The sequence below is a fragment of the Clinocottus analis genome, unplaced genomic scaffold (genome assembly GCF_023055335.1).
Source record: "Clinocottus analis isolate CAN_PGR_092001 unplaced genomic scaffold, fCliAna1.0.p SCAF_9, whole genome shotgun sequence".
NCBI lineage: Eukaryota > Metazoa > Chordata > Actinopteri > Perciformes > Cottidae > Clinocottus > Clinocottus analis.
In genome coordinates, this window is record NW_027176251.1 from 20,792,420 (window position 1) to 20,818,990 (window position 26,571).

Here is a 26,571-nt window from a genome sequence, read left to right on the forward strand (position 1 = left end):
CATTTCCAGCAGCTGTCAGGAGACGGATGAAACAGAGGCAGGATTCAAACGGCTCCTTTAAAATCCAATGTCAAGAGGGAACGGACAATACGCACACACGACCTCACGTGCTCTGCGTGTCAGCCGGCGACGCCGAAGGTTTTCTTCCAGAGGACGATCCGCGCGAGCAGCAGATAAGAACCAGAGACAGAAACGCCGAGTCAGGCGTCCGTCTCCGAGCGGCTGGTGTCGGTGAGAGGCTGCGAGGCGCTGAGCGGATGCCAATTATCACGCCCAGCGATGTTTCTCAACAATACTTTAACGACGTGCCGTTTGTCGGGGAAAGCCACTAAGCTCTCAGGAGGTAATTGGATTTTAAAAAGCAATATAAAACCCCATCGCAATAATCAGTTCTGGTGGACTCTCTTCTCTCCTCCCATCAAACAAAAGAGGCTAATTGTTTTAAGACCGACAGTGAGCGCTTCACGTGGAATCACCTGGAGAACACGCGCCGCCTGAGAGAGACGCCTTTCTCTTCCTGTTGTCTGCGGCGTTTGTCACACAGGAAGTTGAAGGGAGGGTACGTGATAACGGCTTCTGGCAGGAAGTGAACGGACATGATGGTGCAGCTCAGGGCAACACTGGGACTGTCTTCACGAGGCCAATCTTGTTCTTCAAACTCCATGGTTACAATCATCTCAACATGGCGGCGTGAGGGCCGGAGACGGTTCACTTCAAAACACATGCAAGGCCTTCTACACAACTACACAACAAAGTTAACTGACACCCATCTTGACTCATCTAGAAATAATAAAGACCGGCAGGTCTTCTGAACCACGAGCTCTAACAGCTGTTACCACAGGAAGGAAGGAGGAAGTAGAGGAAGTGAACACGCTCTCCGTGTTCGGCCTGACAGGAAGTGATGATGAAAGATGCTTTCCTTTGTCAGAAAGGGTTTCAAGTCTTTGAATAAAGAACACAACTACGTTGGAACCAGCCGGCATCATGAACACTAAGAGTGAATCTTCATCATGTCTGGTACACCGACGAGGAAATCATATAAATATAAAGGAGTGTAATAAGTGTGTGAAGTAAACGTGATGGTTTGGGTCCTGCAGACGTGTCTTTGTGAGCAAGATAAACAACAACAGACCGAAGAAGTGAGAACAGAAGCTGATAGAAGGAAATAACTATAAACCATGCTGTGCATTTGTGAAAAAATAATGAAATAATAAGATATACATAACTTAGTGATTGTGTTCAGCAGAGAAGGCGGACAGGTGTGATGACTCCTCACAGAGCTGCAGGTGAACGTGTGAATGTTGATCTGCGTTGGATATTTATTTATTATATTTATTTATTATATTTATGTTCTGCTCGGCGTGTGTAGACGTGCACGTTGCTCTCCCGCTCAAAATTAAAATATTTAATAAAAATAAACGTAGACTCTCTTCTGCTCCCCCCCCCCCCCCCCCACCCTCACCTGTGTAAAAGATTCATCCGTGCATTTTTCAACATGAACAACACGTGACACACGTCTGTTGACCTGACAGCCGCAGCCGGCTCCGAGCCGCCGGCCTCCGTGATGAGCCGTGTTCTGCAGCCGCCCGGCCCGATGCGCACGTCCACCTCGGGGTGAAGGAGGCTGCGGCGGCGATTGTGTCTCCTGACGTGTGACACGGCGGCGGGTCACGGGGACACGACGGGCCGTCATGTGAGGAGACGCTCTGCTGTGTCTCCCAGCCGGGTCCCTCCTCTCCTCCGCCTCCTCGTCCTCCAACAACAACTGTGCAATCATATTTCTGATGACAAAAAAGACACAAAGACGCAGGCGGGAGCCCGGCTGTGTTTTTCTGATGCATGTCGTTTCAACAAAAAGGGTCAAATGTCTTCCTTATTATCTTTAGATTATTATCTTTTGCACACAAGCCAATAATAATTGAGTGTGATATTATGATATCGTAGCGTGTTGTGGGGCCCCTCCCCCTCCTGAGCGTCACAGCGAGCTGCGTCGTCCTCAGCCGGCGGTCCTTGAATCAATTCTTTGGATACGAGCGGCGTCAGCTCCGGATCAGACCGACTTCATCCTGATGAAAAGGCGCCTCGTGTCGGCGCCGCGGGAGCGCAGGGGCCGACCGGAGGAGGAGCGGGAAACAATGGGAACAATAATAACGCTCCAAACAGTGGGACCCTGCTCTCCACCTGGGATCCCCTCTGACCACAGCCCAATTAAATCCTGCACGCACACACACACACACACACACACACACACACACACACACACACACACACACACACACAGACAGCAACAACAAAGAGGTGAAGGAGAACAAAGGAGCAGCTCGGGGTGAAGCAGCACAGATGCCTTCACTGCAGCCACGACGACTGAATATTACTGGAATATTAATATGGATCTGATTTCACTCTCGATGTAGAATATTGTGTTGCAGTCTGCACGCGTTCATCTGGTTCTCCTGCAACAATAAAAACCATCCGAGCGATAAACTCACAACTCACTCCATCTCCCCCTCCTTTCCTCCTTTCCTCCTCCCTCCTCCCTCCTCTCCTTCCTGTGCTTCTGGTCGTCTCCTCATTCAGGTCGACGGAGGACGAGCGAACGCCAAAGACGACCCGCGACTGTAAATGAACCATTCGCAAATATCCTTTTGCTAAATGTCTGCTCAGAGAGGTTGACCTGCCCGTCAGTCAGCGGAGTATAGACGCCATAAATATTAGATGAGGTGTGTGTGTGTGTGTGTGTGCTGATCCCAGCGTGCGACCACTGGAAGTAGCTCCACAAGCGGTTCATCAAATGGTCGTTAGTTCAGCGTGGGCTCAGTCATCGCTGGTTGTCGTGACATAAACATCCGTATTAAAACAGAATATTGGCTGAATTGCGTGTCACAGGATTCGGGCGATGCAACAGATTTTCCAGAGCCTCGGCAGAATAAGCAATAAACCGGACGGCCTCATAGATAGTGACATTTAATGCAGGAGAAGTGCCAGCCAGACGCGGCGTACAGGGGTCTGCTTGTAAATAATTAATCTTTGCTCTTCATGTCTTCTTGTCAGTACAGACGAGGGGCTTGTATCCTGGCAACGCGCCACGGTTCCACATGCTGCAGGGAGGGAGAGGCCCTCGGGGGGGAGACAATCTTCAACCTGCCTGCAGCAAGCACGCACACACACACACACACACACACACACACACACAAGCCTGCACGCAGCCGCCTGCTACACACAGGCCTGCGTGTGTACACTGGAAACGATACTAACTGGATGTTTGCACATGTACATACTTAATGCGCGCACACATGCCTGTCACACACACACACACACACACACACACACACAGTTCATAATGCTGTGCACACACAGCCAGACAGCATACGGCCAGACTTACCTGCACACAGAAAAACATATGCAAGGATTCATGCATGCATACTGTACACACACACAGTAGCCACTCGACAGACGGAGCTCAGCGACACACACACACACACACACATTCCTCTGGAGGAGCTGAGAGGCTCTGATTGGTTCCCTCCAACGCCGGGCGGCTTCCTGAAGGTCCTGGTTGCGATCCTCTTTATCGCAGGATGCCAAAGGACAAGATGTAACTGAAGCACGTCCTGCTTTTATGTTAGTGTGACATCACACAATAGATTACAGCACCTGACTCATTCAACAAACTCAAGGCTCACCTGTTGCCTCTGCAAAGGGACCGCGGTCACTGACCAAAGACAACATATTAAGAGCATTAATCCATATTTTCATGTGTTTTGTAACTAAAATCTAAGATTTGTCAAAAGTCCTTCATCCCCTTTCCCATAATGCAGAGGGTTCTAACATCTAAACAAAGTCTTACAAAGACACCAATTCTATATATCCTTTACAACATCTTAGCTTGTGACATGTCACGTACACGACAACAATACTTCAAGTAGCATTATTGTTTTATGTTGACATTAATCTGACCGAATCGTGTTGTTGTGTAACCCTCACCAGACCAGCTGTGTTCAGCTGTGAGACAGGAGGGACCAGCGACCCATGTGGTTTCACGTGTCGGGGGACTTATTTATCGCTGACGACTGGCCAACAGTGTCATGGCGAGCGGAGAAGGAGGAGCCGGACGCAGGACAGGACCGGGAACATGGACGTGGAGAAGCTATTGGACTCCGGGTCGGATGCAGACGAGGTGGAACTGACAAACCGAGGACGGACCACGAGGCTCAGAGGGGACGAGTTGCTCTGTCGCTGTGAGCAGGCCGCTCTGACATCGCGCTGCATCGGCGTTCACAGCAGAGGACGATGACGAGGACCTCCTGGTGGCAGATTACACATCGCACGGAGTAAATGTGAACAGCTTCTCCCTTCAACCTGTGAAGGTTCCTGATGTTCTCGATGAACGGTTCTGCCCCTCTTTAAAGGAGACGTACTCCGACCCCAACTGCTGCAGGCCGGTTTACATTTTGCCCTCTCAGGACAAGGACATAGAGAATTCACTGCATCGACTTACATCATATTTTGTCTAACCTGCAGTCTACACTGACGTCCTGGATGATGTCATCACCGCCATGGACAACACACAGACTTGTGTATCTTCATAGACCGAGGCAAGGCTTTTGCCTCAGTCAACCATAACCAGCGTTGGATTGTCCAGAAGATGTTGCAGCTGGTTTCTCGCTACCTGGCTGGTCCTGTCCAGCGGGTGAAGACCGAAAGCATCGTGTCTGAACCTCTTAGCATCTCGACAGGTGTGCCTCAAGGCTCTATCTTAGGCCCCATTTTGTTTTTCCTATTTTTTTCTTCAACCTAACAAACGTTAGGACTCACTACTCTTGTCATGTTGAGAAGCCCACGTAACTTAAAGAACTATGTTTTTTACGTACATTTTAGAAGTAAAAAAAAACATTTTCGGGTTGTGGTGTAACATCTGAGCTCAGTGTGACTGTGACTTGTTATTTCTAGTGGCAGACAGTCAGCTGGACCTCCTCACACAGAACCTGTCCTTCAGTCGGGTGACTTATTGTATTTGATCATTTGCAGGTAACAGGAACCTTGAACTGTCCTCAGGGTGCTGCACAGGAAGGAGCTTCTTCTGGACGGACCGATGCATCCAGCTACAGCTCAAAGTCTGTGACGGACACACAAAGAGCCTCCATGAGAACAGATCAGCTCTCTGCGACGCTCCAACTCAGATAATTAGTGGTGATTCTTCCGGCCTCCGATGTGAATAATCACCTCCCAGGCCACAGCATTTGGACATTAATGCCATAATGAGCCTGGAAATTGGGCACATTAGCACGTAGCCGCTAAAAGCATGTGACACCCATTCTTCATCCCATTTGCAGGAGCGCGCTCTGCTGCCAGTATGAAGCACCAGTATGCAGCACCAGTATGGAGTACCAGTATGCAGCACCAGTATGCAGTACCAGTATGCAGCACCAGTATGCAGTACCAGTATGCAGCACTAGTATAGAGTACCAGTATGCAGCACCAGTATGCAGCACCAGTATGCAGCACCAGTATGGAGTACCAGTACGCAGCACCAGTATGCAGCACCAGTATGCAGCACCAGTATGGAGTACCAGTATGCAGTACCAGTATGCAGCACCAGTATGCAGCACCAGTATGCAGCACCAGTATGCAGCACCAGTATGGAGTACCAGTATGCAGCACCAGTATGCAGCACCAGTATGCAGCACCAGTATGGAGTACCAGTATGCAGCACCAGTATGCAGCACCAGTATGGAGTACCAGTATGCAGCACCAGTATGCAGCACCAGTATGCAGCACCAGTATGCAATCAGCCATTTCATGAAACACATCTAGATAAACCGTGCAGTAAGAATGCGTTAGTGGTTTCAGGGACGAAACTGACCGCTTTCTCGCTCTGTGTTTTTTTCTTTGAACACACACACACGCACACACACACACACACACGTACACACACACACACAAAGTAAGAAAATAAACTGATGCATAAACACTGCAGCTCACCCGGGCAAAAATGAAAACCCCCAGAAACCTTGTTTGTGCAGATTGATTGCAGAGATGTATTTGGCTAATGGAATTACATATATGTGTTGGCCTCGCCCGCTCCCTCCCTCTCCCCGTGTGTGTGTGTGTGTGTGTGTGTGTGTGTGTGTGTGTGTGTGTGTGTGTGTGTGCCTTCAGGCTGCTGTAGAGCTGACGAAGGCCTTCCCTCTCTGGTGGGTCAGGCTAATTATTATTCTAATGGCCTCTCAGTCAGATGCAAATAGCTCTAATGCCAAAGCTAGAGCTGGGGAACGAGGGAGGGAGGGAGGGAGAGAGAGAGAGAGAGAGAGAGAGGGAGAGAGAGAGAGAGAGAGAGAGAGAGAGAGAGAGAGAGAGAGAGAGAGAGAGAGAGAGAGAGAGAGAGAGGGGAGATGGAAGTGCACAAAATTAGATTTGCATTTTGTTACAGAAATATGCAAGTGTTTGTGGTGAGGGGCGGGGCATTGAGTGTGTGTGTGTGTGTGTGTGTATGTGTGTGTGTGTGTGTGTGTGTGTGTGTGTGTGTGTGTGTGTGTGTGTGTGATTCCTGCACTTGAGTGGTTTATATCTCCCTTCATTTAATAACTCTCTGCAGCACCGTGTGCAGCTCGGATAAACTGAAAAACAGACATGCTACTAAGATCTGTGTACCTTTGGGATAACAATCACTGAAATTTAAATATAAACATTAAAGAGTTTTTATATATATTATATATAAACTCTTTAATGTTTATATTTAAATGTAGGAACATACAAGTGTAGGAAATACATATTGTGATGTACATCACACATGGGGAGATTGAACTAGTTTATTTATTCAAGTGCTGAACGGTACAGTTTTGAGAGACTAATTTTAATAATTCATGAATTTCTTCATCATCTTTTTCTTTAAAAAGCTGCTTTTGTGTTGATGCTTAAGCATAAACATCTAATATATAAACATATACAATAGTTCTTTACCCATCTCCACCATCAGTATTTTACTGGTACTTTAAATTCTACAATTCTCTTGGAAACCTTTTGTTTTTTTAAAGAAAATAATTATTTATTTGTTGTCCTCCTTGAGATTCAGTAACACGCGTGTTGAGCTCATGAGCTCATGCCTGATCATGAATTCTACACTCAGTAACACATCGGGCTCAGCGGCACCGCGGCAGAGCTGTACTTGTTGCAGCTGCTAACGAGAGGAGAGGCTCTGCAACATGTCACTAGAACACGCGTGTTCCTGACCGACTGAACCAAGTTTACAATGAAGTTTAAGGCTGTGCACTCTCTCTCCTGACCACCAGGGGGCGACTCCTCTGGTTGTATAGAAGTCTATGCTTCATGTGTTGAAGCTGCATTCTCTCTCCTGACCACCAGGGGGCGACTCCTCTGGTTGTATAGAAGTCTATCCTTCATGTGTTAAAGCTGCATTCTCTCTCCTGACCACCAGGGGGCGACTCCTCTGGTTGTATAGAAGTCTATGCTTCATGTGTTAAAGCTGCATTCTCTCTCCTGACCACCAGGGGGCGACTCCTCTGGTTGTATAGAAGTCCATGCTTCATGTGTTAAAGCTGCATTCTCTCTCCTGACCACCAGGGAGCGACTCCTCTGGTTGTATAGAAGTCTACATAAGTGACTCTACTTCTCTCTTGATGTATTCCCTCAGTAAACATTGTAACCATGAGTTTATGTCTCAATCTCTAGTTTCTAGTCTTCTTCTATACAGCATGATGTTCATTTAGTACATTATGGTCTGTTAGAGTCAAACAGACCATAATAAGGGGACGCTTTAGGGCGGGGCTACAGGGTGATTGACAGGTTGACACCAGAGACATATAAAGCGTACACAGTCAAAGGTAAACCTTATGATCTGTAATACACCTCCACTGACTGAAGCCCTGAAGGGCACTGACCCCAGAGTGAGTTTCATTCTCGCTGTTAAAACTAATCACTTTAATCAGAAGCTGATTTTGAAAAGTGGATTTGATGGTTTTCGTGTTGAAGTCAGTGAACTGATGCAGATCCTCTCTGCACCTGCATGAGCTCTTTTCAGGGCTCTGAAGTAACATGACTATGTCTGATTTGATGAAAGGCTGTATTCAAATGAGTGTGAGTCTGCAGCGCCGCTCTGAAGTGAGCCCCGCTTTCACCTCCCTGCAAAACCCTGATTCCCAGCAGATTCCCCTGTAACCATGGTGAGGCGGAGGACGGGAGGCAGCGTTCCTGGAGGAAGCGGGACGGGAAGCGCTCGCCACAGAGAGACGATTGTTTATTCAAGTTCAGGCCCACAGAAAGAGAAGCTGCTTTTGAAAAGAGGACGAGGAGAAGGTTTCAAGGAGGGAAGAAAGCCGCTGACGGCGTGCGACCGAGGTGAGGGGGCGGAGCCGAGAGACCCCGAGCATCCGAGAAGCCAGAGTCTGCTGCTGATCCAGAGTCTGCTGCTGATCCAGAGTCTGCTGCTGATCCAGGGTCTGCTGCTGATCCAGAGTCTGCTGCTGATCCAGGGTCTGCTGCTGATCCAGAGTCTGCTGCTGATCCAGAGTCTGCTGCTGATCCAGAGTCTGCTGCTGATCCAGGGTCTGCTGCTGATCCAGACTCTGGCTTCTCATCCAGACTCTAGCTTCTCAGACTCTAGCTTCTCATCTGGACTCTAGCTTCTCATCCAGACTCTGCTTCTCATCCAGACTCTAGCTTCTCATCCAGACTCTGCTTCTCATCCAGACTCTAGCTTCTCATCCAGACTCTAGCTTCCCAGACTCTAGTTTCTCATCCAGACTCTAGCTTCTCATCCTCTAGCTTCTCATCCAGACTCTAGCTTCTCATCCAGACTCTAGCTTCTCATCCAGACTCTAGCTTCCCAGACTCTAGTTTCTCATCCAGACTCTAGCTTCTCATCCTCTAGCTTCTCATCCAGACTCTAGCTTCTCATCCAGACTCTAGCTTCTCATCCAGACTCTAGCTTCCCAGACTCTAGCTTCTCATCCAGACTCTGCTTCTCATCCAGACTCTGCTTCTCATCCAGACTCTAGCTTCTCATCCTCTAGCTTCTCATCCAGACTCTAGCTTCTCATCCAGACTCTAGTTTCTCATCCAGACTCTAGCTTCTCATCCTCTAGCTTCTCATCCAGACTCTAGCTTCTCATCCAGACTCTAGCTTCTCATCCAGACTCTAGCTTCTCATCCAGACTCTTCACGTCCCGTTCTCCCAGCTTGCCTCCCAGTTAAAGGAGCTCATCCTCTGCCAGCTCGTCTCCATTGAGCCTCTGTGCGGGACTCAAGTCCCCGGGCTGTGACAGCTGTGGGTCCTGAAGTGGCGTTTCCCAGAGAGCCGGCCAAACATTCCTGCCCGCTTTGTGGACTCACAATGCGCACAATAAGTTCGGCAACAGCACGGCATCAGCCGGGGAGAGGAAGAGGAAGAGGAAGAGGAGAAGTACTGGCTTGTTGTTCCATAGTGTCAATTATTTGGCCGGCTATACAGCTTTTCTCTCTCTCCTGCTCTCCCTTTCCTCTCTTCACTTTCCCCTTTTTTCTGCTCCGGCAGCGTCGCCTCACTTTAGAGAAACATTATACGGCTTGAAATACAACACTTTCCACTTTTGTCACGCGCTCCGGCGGCGCTGCCCACGCTTTGTGCTGGAGCTTAATTTCCCTCCACTCACGGCTTTTGAGTGCGGCTCAATTCATCTGTCGGAGGAGAGTTGAAAGCTACCGAACGAGCGCCGACAAAGACCGCCGCGCCGCGACGGCGAGCCGGCTCCAGAGACTCTTCAAACCCGCCGCTTCTGACTGGCAGCATCACAAGGCACAACGCGTCGTCTCCCGCTGCACCGGCTTTGAAACGCATCAGGATGCCTTGTACTTCCCGATACTTCCTCATTAGCACCTGAAGGCCTCGCCGTCCTTATCGGCGCTGTAGGACCTCCTCCGTTCGGACATTTAGGCGTCAACAACGCGGCCTTCCGTGCAGAACCCCGTCTTTATACCTGCGGCATGCTAATTTGTCTTCGGGTAACGGGGCTCTTTTAGAAAGCGCGAGGCAATTTATTAGTCTAATTTAAAATGTCTGTCAGCAGAACGCTGCGGGAGCAGATAACTGGCTGCAGGATGACAGCGCGCTGAATGCAGGCTGTCGTGCCGCAAAGTGGACACACACAGCCGCTGTGCGTTACGCCGGGTTCACACACACTGACCTGTGTGTGTGGGGACTCGTACACACACATTCACACAGATGTAAAAACACACACACCATCTGAGTGGATTGATCACTGGAGACTCATTTATTATCCAGGAGCCCCCTGACCTCATACACATCATCATGTGTGTGTGTGTGTGTGTGTGTGTGTGTGTGTTACACCACAAGTACTTTGTGTCACCCCTAATTTCTTGCTCTTGTATTTCTGTCTGACCTGACTGTGGTGAGAGGATGTGACTGCTTCTGCTCAGTGGTTCTCAAACCCTGGGTCGGGACCCGCAGGTGGGTCGCAGGAGATTTTATTAGGGTCACGAACTGAATGAGCTGATTTTCTTCCATAGACTTGTATTGTACATACAACACTCTAATATTAATATAGTATAAAGGTTGGTGTTCACTCAGTTTGTTCCGCTGACGAGAGGTAAAAAAAATAAGAGTTCACTCCCCTTAAATGCGTATATTTCATCTCATTTTTAAAGTATTTAACATGTGTATATGTTTTCAATAACACACACATACAAGTCTAAAACACTGCTCCACCTATTCCAGATAACATAAGGTGATGTGTCAACGGCAGAATAAATGCTCAGAGACTTCATTTACGCCCTGCTCAGGATTTAAACACCTTATTGTGACTCGTCTTGAAGAACCAGTGTTGGAGGTGATGACCTGCTGGTGAGAGCAGCACCCAGAGGACACGCCGGAGACGCTGAGCCAGCTCAACACTGTTCAGGTAATATTCATCTGGGTCCACAACATGACTCTGGTGCAGGGCAGTGGTGCTGAACCCGGCGGCGGAGGAGCTACGGGGTTTCTTCGGGGGAGTCCCAGGGGTCCCCAGAAAGATGGCATATTAAATGTTTGCTATTTAATTCACTACAGAAGTGAGCTAAATGTGAGCAAGAGCCATGAGGTTGACTTCAGAGATCCCAGATCAGGTTTCACCTCCTCCAGGTTTCCTCCTCCACTGCTCCTCTCCTCCTTTCACACCATCTTTCAATCTGTCGCTCAGTAACCGTGTGCACTCAGTCCAACTGAAGCGATGATGTCATGGGGCGAGTCCCAAACGGGGCGAATGCATTTAAGACGTTAGCGAGACGCTATCAGTCACTACTGCCTAGTTTTTATTACATCCTTTGTTTCCCCAACAGATGCCGAGCTGTTCTGCAATCACCTGCCACAATCTGCTGTAAACTCTGCAGCTCTGTATTCCTTTCTTTCTTTTCTCTGTGGCAAAGTGTTTTGTGCCGTGAGAGGAATGAAGGAGGTGAGCTGGCGGATCAGACGCCGTCTTGGATGCTGTTGTTTGCGTTAGCGGTGGCTCGGACCGACGCAAAGAAACACAGAACATCAAACCTGAGCAGAAAACTTAAAGCACGGCCTGAAGTTGAAGATGAAGACTCTATCTTCTGGGGAACAGCTGAGTCATCAATATCCAACTTCCATAGGATTGCAAAGGCAGAGCTGAATGTGCATCTCCTCCATCACACAGGAATGTCCACGTAAAACTACTCAGAAGCTTTTACTACATAGTTTATATCGGCGACTTCTTTCCTGTTTTACAAGCTTCAGTTACCGTCATCTCCTTCAAGGCTGCTGTCACTAACCTGGATCCATGTTGTCAATGATTGTAAAGGAATGATTGTATGTGCAGTTGAACAGTTCACTGACTGCTGGTCATCATCGTATTTACGAGCTGTGATCAAACGTCACCCTTTAAAAGATGATGTGAACGACTTTAGTGGACTTTATATAACGTCAAGTAACCAGCAGGACGTACACGGCTGCTTCTGGATCCATACAGGACACACACAGAGCCCTCCTAGGTCCAAGTCCTGTGTTTGTTTGACCCATCCTCGCCCCGAGTGGACCTCCCGCTACGGGTAAACTCAGTGACCAGGATGAAGCTCATCAAGCTCCATGTTTCTTACCCTCATCCTCCCTGGGAGGCGGGGTCGACTTCTTCCCGCATGATGTTATTTACACACTCTGTTCTTCATCGTCTGTGCTGATGAAGAGATCCGTGTCCGTCCCTCTCTGCAGAACACAGACTTACACAACATCTTCACCTGGAGTAACTCTTCCTCTTCACTACTTCTTCAGCGTAGAAGTTGGACTCGAGTCAGAAACACTGCAGCGCAGCAAGCGAGTGGAAATGAACGCTTATATTTTAATTATGCAATCAAATAAGGAATCAACTTTATTATGCAGAGTGGGAGGTCCTGTCTCTATAGTTTAGTGCGTTAAGTGTGTCTGCACACACACACTGCTCTTCGTCTATAAACTCGTTCAAGGAGCATCAATGTCGAGGTGTGTGCTCTGCGTGGGCATCTGTGTTGGCTCTCCGGCCAGCAGTGTGTACATGACGCTGAGTGTGTGGTGGTGTGTTGTAAGCGTGTGTGTGTGGCTCTCCCGTTGCAGCTGGTGGGTGGCAGGGCCGAGCGGGACCAGCTGGCCGGCTGTACGGGCCGCCCTCTGACCCCTCCGGCCCGGCGGGGGATCCGGGCCGACGGCGGCGCGGCCATAAATCCACGGACACGGAGCATGTGGAGGCATTCAGGAGGCAGACACATCACCTGCCGCCTGCCGGCACGCCGCCTCCCTCGCCGCCCTCCTCCACCGCACAGCCTTTGCTCTCTGTCAAGTGCAAAGTGTTCCCATGAAGGTAGAGGGAAACACAGAGCTTGTGTAGGAACAGCAGAGTTTTGAAACAATGGATTTCAGATTGTTGGACTCATGCACTGTTTTCTACACACTCGGGGTCTGTGCACACATTTCAGTCTAACGCTAATGTCGAGCATGAAGGATGCGGCATCTTCTGACCCCCACAGTGACGCCCCGACGACAGGAAACACTCATGATTGACTGGCAACCAATCCATATGAACACCCTCCAGCCCCCGCCCCCAAAACATAATTAAAAAGGAGAAACAGAGGAACAAATGAGCAAACACCCCCATGAGGCGCTTTCTATTTGTCAAATGTGTCAGATTTAAATCCAAGTCTCTGCTGATTGGATTTTGATGAAACTTGGGATAATGATGCATTTCAGCACAGCGTTCAGCACTTTGTGCATCGTCCTCGTCCCAGACACTGACTGCTTTTTGATAAGATTTGCAGGATCGACGCATCTCACCACTGCACTCCAGTGAGTTCAAGACGACACAGATCACTGAGAGAATACCTCCATGAACACACTGAAACAACACAAACACATCTTTCCATTTACAGGCAAAACTACACACAACAACAACTTAAGCCGTCAGATTCCAGCAACAACAAAACCTTTCAATGCCCAAATGTCAGCTGCCCTGCTCATTACATGACATTCAGAGAGCACCCTGAAATGACTCGTCTAATTCTGGTATTTGGAGGAGTAAACAAACACAACGCTGTGTAATTACAGACTTAATTAACTCAAGTGCTCGACTGGAAGACGGGAACAGAGAGACCAGAGGCTGAGCCACCAGCACACACTCACCATCTTCACTCCTGGAAGTGAAGCTTTCAGGACATTTAGGAGGCTTTATTTATCGATATGCATCTCTCAGTCACTGGTACCATCAGCAGTGACACACCATGTGCTCCACCCGCCTCCTCCTCCACCTGCAAACACGCTGACACTAAACATAACAGCAACATGTTTGTAGTAAATATATTTCAAAATAACGTTTCTCTGGTTGTCTTGAGGCACAGCATTTGGTTCGTGGGAAATATTGTTATTACAATGTAATTATTGTTATAATCAGCAGCGAGTTGAAGGCAGAATGGGTTTTAATAATGAACTAAAAGCAGAAACTTTCTCCAACCAGCAGACTGAAGGTTAAGCACATGCAGGGAACAGCTTTACTTCAGTATAGTGCTGACCATGTGTAGGCGTCTCAGTGCAAATTGAACCAAAGTAGCACTTTAGTAGCACTTAAGTAGCATTTTAGTAGCATCTACATGTCTCTTACTGACAGCACTTTGTAGTTAAACTTTCTTCAAGAAATGTCTTCTTGTTCTGAGTTTCTTTTCACGGTTGAATGCACTTATTGTAAGTCTCTTTGGATAAAAGCATCAGATAAATGACACGATGTCAAACACCAATCTAAAGCTAACGCTAACAGGAACTTAAAACCAAGTCTGAACCCTCAAACGGGCCTCTGGAGGAGACGTGAGGGCCAAAACATCCTCACTTTACAAAGTCTCTGACCTGGAGTCTAAAACCTCTAACCAGTCCTCACAAAGATAGGAGTACAAACACACACACACACACACACACACACACACACACACACACAGCAGCAGCACTAAGTCAACAGCGAGACGGACTATTGGCCACTAGTCACAGTCATTTAGTCTAGACTCCAGATGTTTCACAACATAACCCAGCACACACCTACCCACTCACACACCTACACACACACACACACACACACACACACACACACACACACACACACACACACACACACATACAGTGTGAATACAGTAAGCCCAGATGTCACTAATTGTCGATAGACTATCACCACTGTTGGAGACCAGTGTGTGTGGGAGTGTTTGTATTTGTCTGTGTGAGTGTGTGAGTGCACACATTGTTTGTGCTACCACATTCGAGTGTGCACATTTGGCTATTTAAAATGTGTTTTCCTGTGCGTTTGTGTGTGTGTGTGTGTGTGTGTGTGTGTGTGTGTGTGTGTGTGCACACGCAGCAGCTTGAGAGCGCCGGCTCCTCGCAGCAGGGCCGCTCTGTTTGACGAGGTGCTAAATGTTTGTTGTTCCTTTTGAATGTGTAATTTGTTGCCGTAACATATGCTCGTCTTCAGCTGCTGAGTGATGATCATGAACGCCAGACCGTGGAGGAATGTGCTCCGTCGTTACGACGCTTCAAACTGCAAATGTCCTCAACTTTCAGCCGAGGCGCAGCAGGAGGCCGAGCCGCCGACAGAGCGATGGATCGGCTGCTCGACACCGAGAGGCTGACGCGTGATGGTCTTCAGCGCATCAGACATGTCGTGTGTCACGCTGTCATCTGTCTTATGCATCACCTGAAGGACCTGTTGAGCTGTAAAGGGACGAGCGCTGGCGGTTATAGCATTTATTAATCTGTACAAAGAGGCAAACGTTCAGCTTCTGTGGTGTGTTTGTGTTGTGAAGAGTGGAGCAGTGACGCACACATCCTGTGTGTTACTGTGCTGCACTTCATCAGCAGACACTGGGCTCCTCTCCTCCTCTTCCTCCTTCAGGATGGATTCATGGCCCATCAATGCACATTAATAACTTTACTTCTCCCCTCACAGGTTTACATGGATCCTGGTTCCACCTGGACTCCACTCCTGGTTTTACCTGGACTCTAGTCCTGGTTTTACCTGGACTCTACGCCTGGTTTTATCTGGACTCTACGCCTGGTTTTATCTGGACTCTAGTCCTGGTTTTACCTGGACTCTACGCCTGGTTTTATCTGGACTCTAGTCCTGGTTTTACCTGGACTCTACGCCTGGTTTTATCTGGACTCTAGTCCTGGTTTTACCTGGACTTTAGTCCTGGTTTTACCTGGACTCTACGCCTGGTTTTACCTGGACTCTACGCCTGGTTTTATCTGGACTCTAGTCCTGGTTTTACCTGGACCCTACTCCTGGTTTTACCTGGACTTTAGTCCTGGTTTTACCTGGACTCTACTCCTGGTTTCACCTGGACTCTAGTCCTGGTTTTACCTGGACTCTACTCCTGGTTTTACCTGGACTCTACGCCTGGTTTTATCTGGACTCTAGTCCTGGTTTTACCTGGACTCTACGCCTGGTTTTACCTGGACTCTAGTCCTGGTTTTACCTGGACTCTACGCCTGGTTTTACCTGGACTCTACTCCTGGTTTCACCTGGACTTTAGTCCTGGTTTCCCTGGACTCTACTCCTGGTTTTACCTGGACTCTAGTCCCTCCTGACACCTTCTGCTCTTATCAATATTAATATTATTATTCGTTGCATTGATATTAGTATTGCCGATATATTACTGCTTTTATTACCATTCTATTACATCCACTGTTGCTGCTGTTTCACATGACGTCTATTGTGCTTCTGGTCACATGACGTCTATTGTGCTTCTGGTCACATGACATCTATTGTGCTTCTGGTCACATGACGTCTATTGTGTTTCTGGTCACATGACGTCTATTGTGCTTCTGGTCACATGACGTCTATTGTGCTTCTTTTGTCAAAGAGTTTCATGTTTGATGGACTTCGACTGACCCTGAATAAGAAGCTAAAGGCAAACTGGACGTCCGTGTTGGGACAATGACGGATAACAGGTGTCAACAAGAAACATGGAGGATCACACCTGCATCTGCAGCCATGTTGACCTAACAACACACAGCCGGCCGGGGACACACACACAGACACACACTAGCAGGAGGTGTTGTTGTCTGGCTCCAGCACAGTCCATCTGTTGTCCAGTCAGAAGGTGAGGCTGGGAGGGGGGTTAACCTCAGAGGGAACACTCCAGTCCTGCTCATGTCCAGCAGCGGGGGGGAATCCTTGCACTCAGACCGGATCTTTCTCACCCGGGCCGCTAAAAATGTGCCTGGTTGTGACTTTGGCGAGCTCTGACCCAGTTCCTACTTTCCTGAACAGGTGGTGCGAGGCTCGACCCGGGCGATGTGCGGTCATTTGACTCGACCCTGCTCCCATTTTTGTTTATTTATAGATCAAAATCATAATGATTTGTCCACGCACCCTGTGACCTCGTGAGCGTGAAGCATGTGGGTGTTTACCAGAGAGAGGAACTGCACCTCCAGCAGACGTTTAAGGTGCCTGATGTAGTTATTGTGTTACAGTGTGTCGCCATCTACCCCGTCATGAATCAGGAGGGTTGACCTCTCAAAGGTCTGTGACCTCGGTGATGTCACCACTTGGTCCATTCAGAAGCTTTCAATGGATCACAAAGCAGTTGATTGAGCATTAAGCTCACATTCACTCCTGAAGGTGTGTGTGTGGAGCGCAGTGCAGGCTCACACCGGCCATCATCACTGCTCCTCCTCATCAGAGTTGCACAATGTGTCCTCATACAAAGGTTACTTTCTGAAGTGTTACTTTTTGTGCGGTTTCCTTCAAATGTCCAGCAGCTTAAGCGCAGTGTGTCCAGGTGAAACAAGATGTCAAGGTTACATTTGTTATGGAGGTATTTTAACCCAAACTTTGACTTATTCCATACTTACTTTAACACCACTTCTGCAGTTATCCTGTCCAAACACTGACTTATTAATTGTGTTGTTCTAACCCAGACGAGCCTCTGCAGTGTTTAGGCAACAAGTTGCTTCAGGAAAAGCTTGTGTTTTGGTTTTAGAGTACGTACGGTGGTGTTACTTGGATGTCTGGTTTTACCTGGACAGCGTGAAGTCTGCTGTTTCATCCACCTGACCTCCTCCCTGCAGATTACATACGGACGGATTACATTGGTCATACATGGAGTAGAGCGTTTTATTTCTGTAAAGCTATAACCTGTAAGAGAACAGCACAAGAAGACTGTAAACTATGTTTTACAATGAGTTGTGTTTATGTGAGCGTGTCATGTTCTGGGTAAATAAAGCTTGCTCGTGGTATACTAAAGGTTTACCTCATGAACAAAGCGGCGCTACGTTAAATCCAAAATAAGATGATACTGCGTAAACGTTATAGACGGGTTGATTGTGATTGTTCATCATCAATGATGGATGTGAATAAAAGAACATTCAGACCAATGATGAGCCCCACGGCGTGGATGGGATAGCGTGCACGCTCTCAGTCCTCCTCGCTCTGAGGACTCCTTCATTTCATCCATCATGGACACTTCTCCACCTCCATCTCTTTGTCCCTCCGTCTGTCCTCGGGCTCATCCACCTTCTCCCAGACCTCCATCCTCTGGCTGCAGCCTCTCTGGGCTGTCGACACACCTCACCTCCTCACCTTGTCTCCTTCCCATTAACTTTGGAGCAGATGGCCGGCCCCGCTCTCTCTGTGTGAGCTTGAGTGACGGGCCGGCCATCAACCTCCGCCGACCACCAGTCATACGTCCCTCTTCCCTCCATCGTCCTGTCCTTTAACTCTCCTTTTGCTCGTTCTCCTCTAAACCTCCTCACAGTTTTATCCTTGCTTTATTTTCCCTCTACCTCCTCTTCTTCCTCCTCTTCCTCCTCTCCTCACAAGCCTCGCAGTGACGTGAACAGCTCCCTCATCCCCCATGTCAGGAAGATAAATAACTGTTTTATCTTAAAAATGACATTTCCATACAACAAAACTGCACCCTGTACTCTACAGGGGATGTACTGTCTCCCAGATTAGTATTTCACGTATCACAAATACATTAAAATAACGTTTGCCTGACTCTTGGACGGCTCAAACACAGGACTTTCACCCAGGAAACCTGATGCTGATGTGAAAATTCGAGATTAAACATAACCGTGTTTTCCAGAAACGCACAATACCAACTAGCTTGTTTACTGCGTAGCTTTCAACTTGTGTGGTTGTGGGATGAAAGGCCTCCAGCATGTGAAGCACTGTGTCCTCAATGGACCATTTATAATGTTTAAGGTCATCTTCATCATCTCGTTCTGTCTCTACTTTTAATCCACCATCCTCATCCTCTCTCTTCCTCTCCTCTGGCTCATTTCCAATCCCCCTCGCCTCTCATGGAAAGTACTTACTTGCATGTACAAACTCTACTGTTAGAAATTGAGGAAGTGCAGGTTGTGTGTGCGTGTGTGTGTGTGTGTGTGTGTGTGTGTGTGTGTGTGTGTGTGTGTGTGAGAGAGAGAGACAGACACAGAGAACAAAGGATTGTGTTTCAGTGGCTTTCCGCACCGCTGCCCTTGCTGACTGTGCTCCTGACCAGGAAGCAGCAGCATCCTCCCAACTCTCCCCTCTCGTCTCCGTGTGTTTGGGTGACAGCTGTGGCGAGCAGGAGGGAGTCTTCGGCTGCTGACGACAGGCCAAACCCTCCCCATCGCCACTGAAAGCCGGCTCGGAGAAGACTTTTTGGGCTCAATGTCAAATGTGCGGCGTCAGAGCGGCATCCCAGCTGACAGGAGTGCGTCCCCGAGAAGCCGCCTCATCTGAAACAGCGCCTCCTGTTCCTGTCGAGGGCGTCCCCAAACAGAAGCAGAAGGAGCCACTTACATGACGGCACTGTTTGGTACAAACAGGACTCCTCACCGCTGTGATTGATCGCTGAGGCAAATTGATTTTCTTCCTCTCTCCGGGAGAGAAGTAGGTTTCTGTCCCTGTGAAGACAGTAAACGGGCCACATAAATAGAGTGGCAGGATGGAGAGGAAATGAGCGAGGATCCATCTTCAACGCGCCGCAGAGAAACAGCTGTTTCAGGTCACAGGCAAAGATAAGCCTCCTCATTTCTCCTCTCTCGCTCTTCCCCCTCTCAGCCTCTCCCTCCCTCGCTCTCTCAAATGTTCAACAGTCCACCCGAGCGCCTTTAATCAGCCTCTCGCCGCCTCCGTTTCACTTCCCTCTCCATCCCTCTCTTTCTGATCTGTGGCTCTAACGGGGAAGTGCTCATTGTGCTCATCCTTTCTTAACCTTCACAGTCCCGGGATGCTTCGTTAAAACACAGCACAGATGGGACACCTTGATGACTAAGCTTAAAAATTCCAGTGGAATAAAAGATGTTCTCAACATCTGGGCATGGGTCCAGAATAATTCATGAAAATGACCTTTAAATCATGTGTTTGTCTTGGACCTCTGCTGGTTATTTTCTCTGTGTTATATAACATAGCTGTAGTGTTATAATGTGACCAGAATAGGAGTCAAGTGGTAACCCCCGGGTCTGAAAAGTGAAGCCAATGGTGGCGTCTTGAAGCTGCATCCTCTCTCCCGACCACCAGGAGGCGACTCCTCGGGTTGTATAGAAGTCTATAGGATCGTATATCATATGTCTGAAGATGTATATGACATGTCTGTAGGTGTGTATTGTGTCTGATATGTCTGTAGGTGTGTATGATATGTCTGTAGGTGTGTATTGTATGTCTATAGGTGTGTATTGTATAGTATATGTCTGTAGGTGTGTATTGTGTATGACATGTCTGTAGGTGTGTATTGTGTATGACATGTCTGTAGGTGTGTATTGTATGTCTATAGGTGTGTATTGTATAGTACATGTCTGTAGGTGTGTATTGTATGTCTGTAGGTGTGTATTGTGTATGACATGTCTGTAGGTGTGTATTGTATATTGTATGTCTGTATGTGTGTATTGTATGTCTGTAGGTGTGTATTGTGTATTGTATGTCTGTAGGTGTGCATTGTGTATGACATGTCTGTAGGTGTGTATTGTATATTGTATGTCTGTAGGTGTGTATTGTGTATTGTATGTCTGTAGGTGTGTATTGTGTATGACATGTCTGTAGGTGTGTATTGTGTATGACATGTCTGTAGGTGTGTATTGTGTATGATATGTCTGTAGGTGTGTATTGTGTATGACATGTCTGTGGGTGTGTATTGTGTATTGTATGTCTGTAGGTGTGTATTGTATATTGTATGTCTGTAGGTGTGTATTGTGTATGATATCTATGTAGGTGTGTATTGTGTATGACATGTCTGTAGGTGTGTATTGTATAGTAGGTGTGTATTGTGTATGACATGTCTGTAGGTGTGTATTGTGTATGACATGTCTGTAGGTGTGTATTGTGTATGACATGTCTGTAGGTGTGTATTGTGTATGACATGTCTGTAGGTGTGTATTGTGTATGACATGTCTGTAGGTGTGTATTGTGTATGACATGTCTGTAGGTGTGTATTGTGTATGACATGTCTGTAGGTGTGTATTGTATATTGTATGTCTGTAGGTGTGTATTGTGTATGACATGTCTGTAGGTGTGTATTGTGTATTGTATGTCTGTAGGTGTGTATTGTATATTGTATGTCTGTAGGTGTGTATTGTGTATTGTATGTCTGTAGGTGTGTATTGTGTATGACATGTCTGTAGGTGTGTATTGTATATTGTATGTCTGTAGGTGTGTATTGTGTATTGTATGTCTGTAGGTGTGTATTGTGTATTGTATGTCTGTAGGTGTGTATTGTATATTGTATGTCTGTAGGTGTGTATTGTGTGGCGTCAGTGGGGTGTTAAGCTGTTAGACTTGAATCCTCAGTCATAAGTCCGGATGCCAGATCTCGACCATTAAGTTGACCTGATTTGAACTTGACAAACTTATTTCATTAAGGTATCAGCTGGTTTTGTTGGTCCTGTTGGCTGTCTGACTTGAAGACAACTTTTCTTTGGCTCAAAGTTGAACTGTGGGAGGAACATAATGTCGGCGCTGAGATACACTAGATGTGTTCATATCTTCCTCTTCTGCATTGAATCCTCTTTTACTGATAACGCTGTGTTGTCTGTGCATGCGCTGGATTACACTATGGAGGCTCCAGGCAGCTTATTCAGTGTGTGTGTGTGTGTGTGTGTGTGTGTGTGTGTGTGTGTAGGCACCCTCTATACGTGTTAGTGTATGTGCGTTGACCGGACTGTGGAGACCTCTAGACAGCTTATTCTCAGCAGACAGATAGCAGCAGAGCTCTTATCTAGCGTACCTCCTCTGATAGTGTATTGATGGGCCAATCTGCCTCAGACTGCTGCGTTCAGGAACAAAGGCTCTGATAAGTACGGCAGGAAAGTGCAGAGGACTGCGGGGGATTTAAAGCATATAAAAAGAAGAATGAAAATACCCAGTTCAGCCCTCTGCGTTTGTGTTGTAAATGGGAGGAGCGCTGGATTATTAAAGCCGGGCTCGGGGCTGGATTCTACGACACGGTCGGAGGGAAGACGATGCAGAGCTGCTGCTCGGGGTCAGCGGGGTCACGGGCAGCGTGAGAGCAATAAAACAAGAGGTGGAGGTGGAATGAAAGAGCTCAGGACTCTACAGATACAAGCAGCGCTTTGTGGTTGGGCGGATGTGTGTAGTAATACACAAGAAGATGTAAAGTTGTGTTGTGAGCTGAGATGAAACATGGAATCTTGATGAACATTTAAAATATAGGAAATGTCATGAACGGATGCGGATGAAAATATTGATAAATAGTTTCACTTATTTAGTATTACTGTGCTGCAGTTTCTTGAAATGTAGCAAACTAAATACAAATAACAGCTTTTTTCTTGTTCATTCTTGTTTGTATTTCAGGAAATAAATAAATGTTAAAGCCTGAAGTTTACTCAGATTAAGGGTTAATCTCCCATCCAAGTAACCGGCTAACGGACTGTAAAGGTTTGTATTAAGTATTCACATTAAACTTTACACGTTCAAGAGATAAACAATACATTGTGCGCTTATCAGGAAAAAGATCAATAGAAAAAAACATAAAACTAAACCTACATCATTGAATTGGCAAATTGAACAAATCTAAATACTTTGAAATCTTATTTTTTTTCAAATAACACAATTCTAACTAAATACCACAGAACACAACACATGAAGCATTGACTTCTATACAACCAGAGGAGTCGCCCCCTGGTGGTCAGGAGAGAGAATGCAGCTTTAACACATGAAGCATAGACTTCTATACAACCAGAGGAGTCGCCCCATGGTGGTCAGGAGAGAGAATGCAGCTTTAACACATGAAGCATAGACTTCTATACAACCAGAGGAGTCGCCCCCTGGTGGTCAGGAGAGAGGATGCAGCTTTAACACATGAAGCATAGACTTCTATACAACCAGAGGAGTCGCCCCCTGGTGGTCAGGAGAGAGAATGCAGCTTTAACACATGAAGCATAGACTTCTATACAACCATTGGCTCAACTTCAGACCAGGAGCTGGCTGCCCTCTAAATACCTGCAAAACTAATTATTTTCCCATGATTTTATTTTGTACTTTATGTTTAGTGTTATTTGGCAAATATTATCATGCTCATACAGGAAGTTACCTTATTTTAAATATACCTGCCAAACATCAGCATGTTAGCATAACCGTTAGCTAATTTTTAATTTTTACCGTTAGCTAATTCATTATTTGATATATATATATATATATATATATATATATATATATATATATATATATATATATATATATATATATATATATATATATATATATATATAAAGAAGTTCATTATTAACACTTAACACATCCTCATGCCTTCTCCTTCCTTCCATTTGTCTTGACTTACAGCAACAGGGAAAAAAATAAAATGAGTTATTGTTTTCCTTCTGACAAATCCAATGTACATTACGGAAAATGTAATTAACACATTGATATGCAAGTCGCGTTTGAGTTTGAAGAAGTTTTTGGATTAAAACATTAGTCCATTAAAAGTTCCTCCTGCATCCAGCTCGGTGACTCATCCTGATGGAGCTGAAGTCTTCCTCTCTCGACCTTCACATCCAATCTGAGGCTCAGCGATGTGCGATGTGTGCATGTGCACGTGTGTTACTGTTTGTATGTGCAGTTACTTGTGGGCGTATATATATATATATATATATATATATATATATATATATATATATATATATATATATCTCAGTTTATATCCGGGCACGTGAACGCATGTGTGCATTGAGTGCAATAAATTCTGAGACGTCTTATGATTAATTTATGTCTTACCTGCCTTTTTACTGAATTACTCGGCAGGCCCTCAGGGGGTTGTGCTGCAAATAACAGCTCAAATGAAAAAATGCAAATGATCAGGCTGGATCCAACACCAAATCCATAGGGACCCCTCTCTCTCACACACACACACACACACACACACACACACACACACACACACACACACACAAGAACACAAACAGGCAAACAAACTCCGGCTCCTATTGCGGTTTCCCTTCTCCCTCTCTCTCTTTAACTTTACCCTCTCTCTCTCTCTCTCTCTCTCTCTCTCTCTCTCTCTCTCTCTCTCTCTCTCTCTCTCTCTCTCTCTCTCTCTCTGTCTCCATCTCTTCTCTCTCTCCTTCTCTCTTTCTTGCTTTGGGGAAAAGGAGCCGGATGAATATCAGCAGGGGTCAGAGAAACGCTTGCAGTGAATAACAGAGGCATAATAAACAGAAGCCTTCACTCAAATTATGAGTGCAGCAGTTTCTCTCTCTCTCTGTCTCTCTGACACACACACACACACACACACACACACACACACACACACACACACACACACACACAGGCTCAGGAACGCGCACACTTACAGCCACACAAAGGAATCCAATCAATCAGCAAAGTTGCCTTATCTCCCGCATATGAAAATGGAACTTCAGAAATTAGCTCATTTATTTTGGACAATTAGGGTTATTGAAGTGTGACAGTGAAAATTTAGTGTTCAGTGAGGCGTGCGCCCGGCAACAATAGCAGGGAGCCAATTGAGAGCGAGAGGCAGTTAAAGCTGTAGTATTTACTTATCAATGTAACCGGCGCTCCTCTGTTGATCTCATTAAAACCTCTTCCTCTGTGTCTTCAGACCGGACGGAGGGAGACAGGAGACAGGAGACAAGGGACAGGAGACAGGAGACAAGGGACAGGAGACAGGGGAGAGGAGACAGGAGACAGGAGAGAGGAGAGGGAAGACAGGAGAGAGGAGACAGGGGACAGGAGACAGGAGAGAGGAGAGAGGAGAGAAGAGACAGGAGACATGAGAGAGGAGACAGGAGGCAGGATAGAAGATAGAGGAGACAGGAGACAGGAGAGAGGAGACAGGAGGCAGGATAGAAGATAGAGGAGACAGGAGACAGGAGAGAGGAGACAGGAGAGAGGATAGAGGAGACAGGAGACAGGAGACAGGAGAGAGGAGACAGGAGGGAGGAGAGAGGAGAGAGGAGAGAGGAGACAGGAGACAGGAGAGAGGAGAGAGGAGAGAAGAAACAGGAGAGAAGAGAGAGGAGAGAGGAGACAGGAGAGAGGAGACAGGAGCCAGGAGAGAGGGGACAGGAGACAGGAGAGAGGAAACAGGAGAGAGGAGACAGGAGAGAGGAGATAGGAGACAGGAGACAGGGGCACTCATCCCTGTCACATCTGATATTATTGCCGGATCCTAAAACAGATCAATTGTAAAGTGTGAACACAGAGTTGTGGAACCGGTTCCTACCTGTGAATGAAGGAGCTGCTGCTGAGTTCAGTATCTTGGAGGTGGAGGGCTGCTGGTGAGACTCCTCATCCGTCTGCTGCGTGGAGTCATGGAGGAGTCAGAGGCCCAACGTATGAAACACACTTTGCTTGCTTTGATTTTCATTGTTTTTAAAATACACATGCTCTGTTTTTATGGTAATCTTAGACATTTTCATAGCACATTTAATGCTTCTGTAAAATAATAAGATTCCACTTTGAAGCACAGAAGTTAGTTTTATTTGTAATCATTCAACATTCATCATACAAGAAAGATCACTAATGGTGGTTACATTGTTACTTTACATTGTTCCTTTACATTGTTCCTTTACATTGTTACTTTACATTGTTACTTTACATTGTTACGTTACATTGTTACGTTTTGAAGACCTACTATGACCAAACCTATGCATCATAGCATGCAGCACACATGCATCATAGCATGCATCATAGCATGCATCACACATGCATCATAGCATGCATCACACATGCATCATAGCATGCATCATAGCATGCATCATAGCATGCATCACACATGCATCATAGCATGCATCATATCATGCATCACAGCATGCATCATATCATGCATCATAGCATGCATCACACATGCATCATAGCATGCATCATAGCATGCATCATATCATGCATCATAGCATGCATCATAGCATGCATCATAGCATGCATCATAGCATGCATCACACATGCATCATAGCATGCATCATATCATGCATCATAGCATGCATCATAGCATGCATCATATCATGCATCATAGCATGCATCATAGCATGCATCATAGCATACATCATAGCATGCATCATAGCATGCAGCACACATGCATCATAGCATGCAGCACACATGCATCATAGCATGCATCATATCATGCATCATAGCATGCATCGTAGCGTGCATCATAGCATGCCTCATGCTTCTGTTCTCTGGGCTGAAGCTCCCTCTGGCTGAAGGCGACGGCGTCTCTGATCTGGACCTGAAGCGGAGAGAAAGATGAGCAGTTATATTTCTCACACTTTCCTTGAACACTTCATCTCATTTACAGAAAGTAACGATGATCCATGGCCGTGAACACGGAACCAGTTTACAATGTTGATTCATCTCCTTTGCACAGCGAGCTGAAGGCTCCGTATTCATTTGCTTTAAGACTGGATGAAAAAGCGTCGTGGAGATGAATGATCTCCTGCTGCAGCAGCTTCTCTGCTTCCATCTGCAGCGGCTCACGGACAAACCTCAGAGGCGGCGGCACATGTACACGTGTAGAACAACACGGCACACGCTATAGCAACAATAGCTTATCAATATGCAGCACGCTAACAGCTACCTAAGAGGTCCAAGATTACAT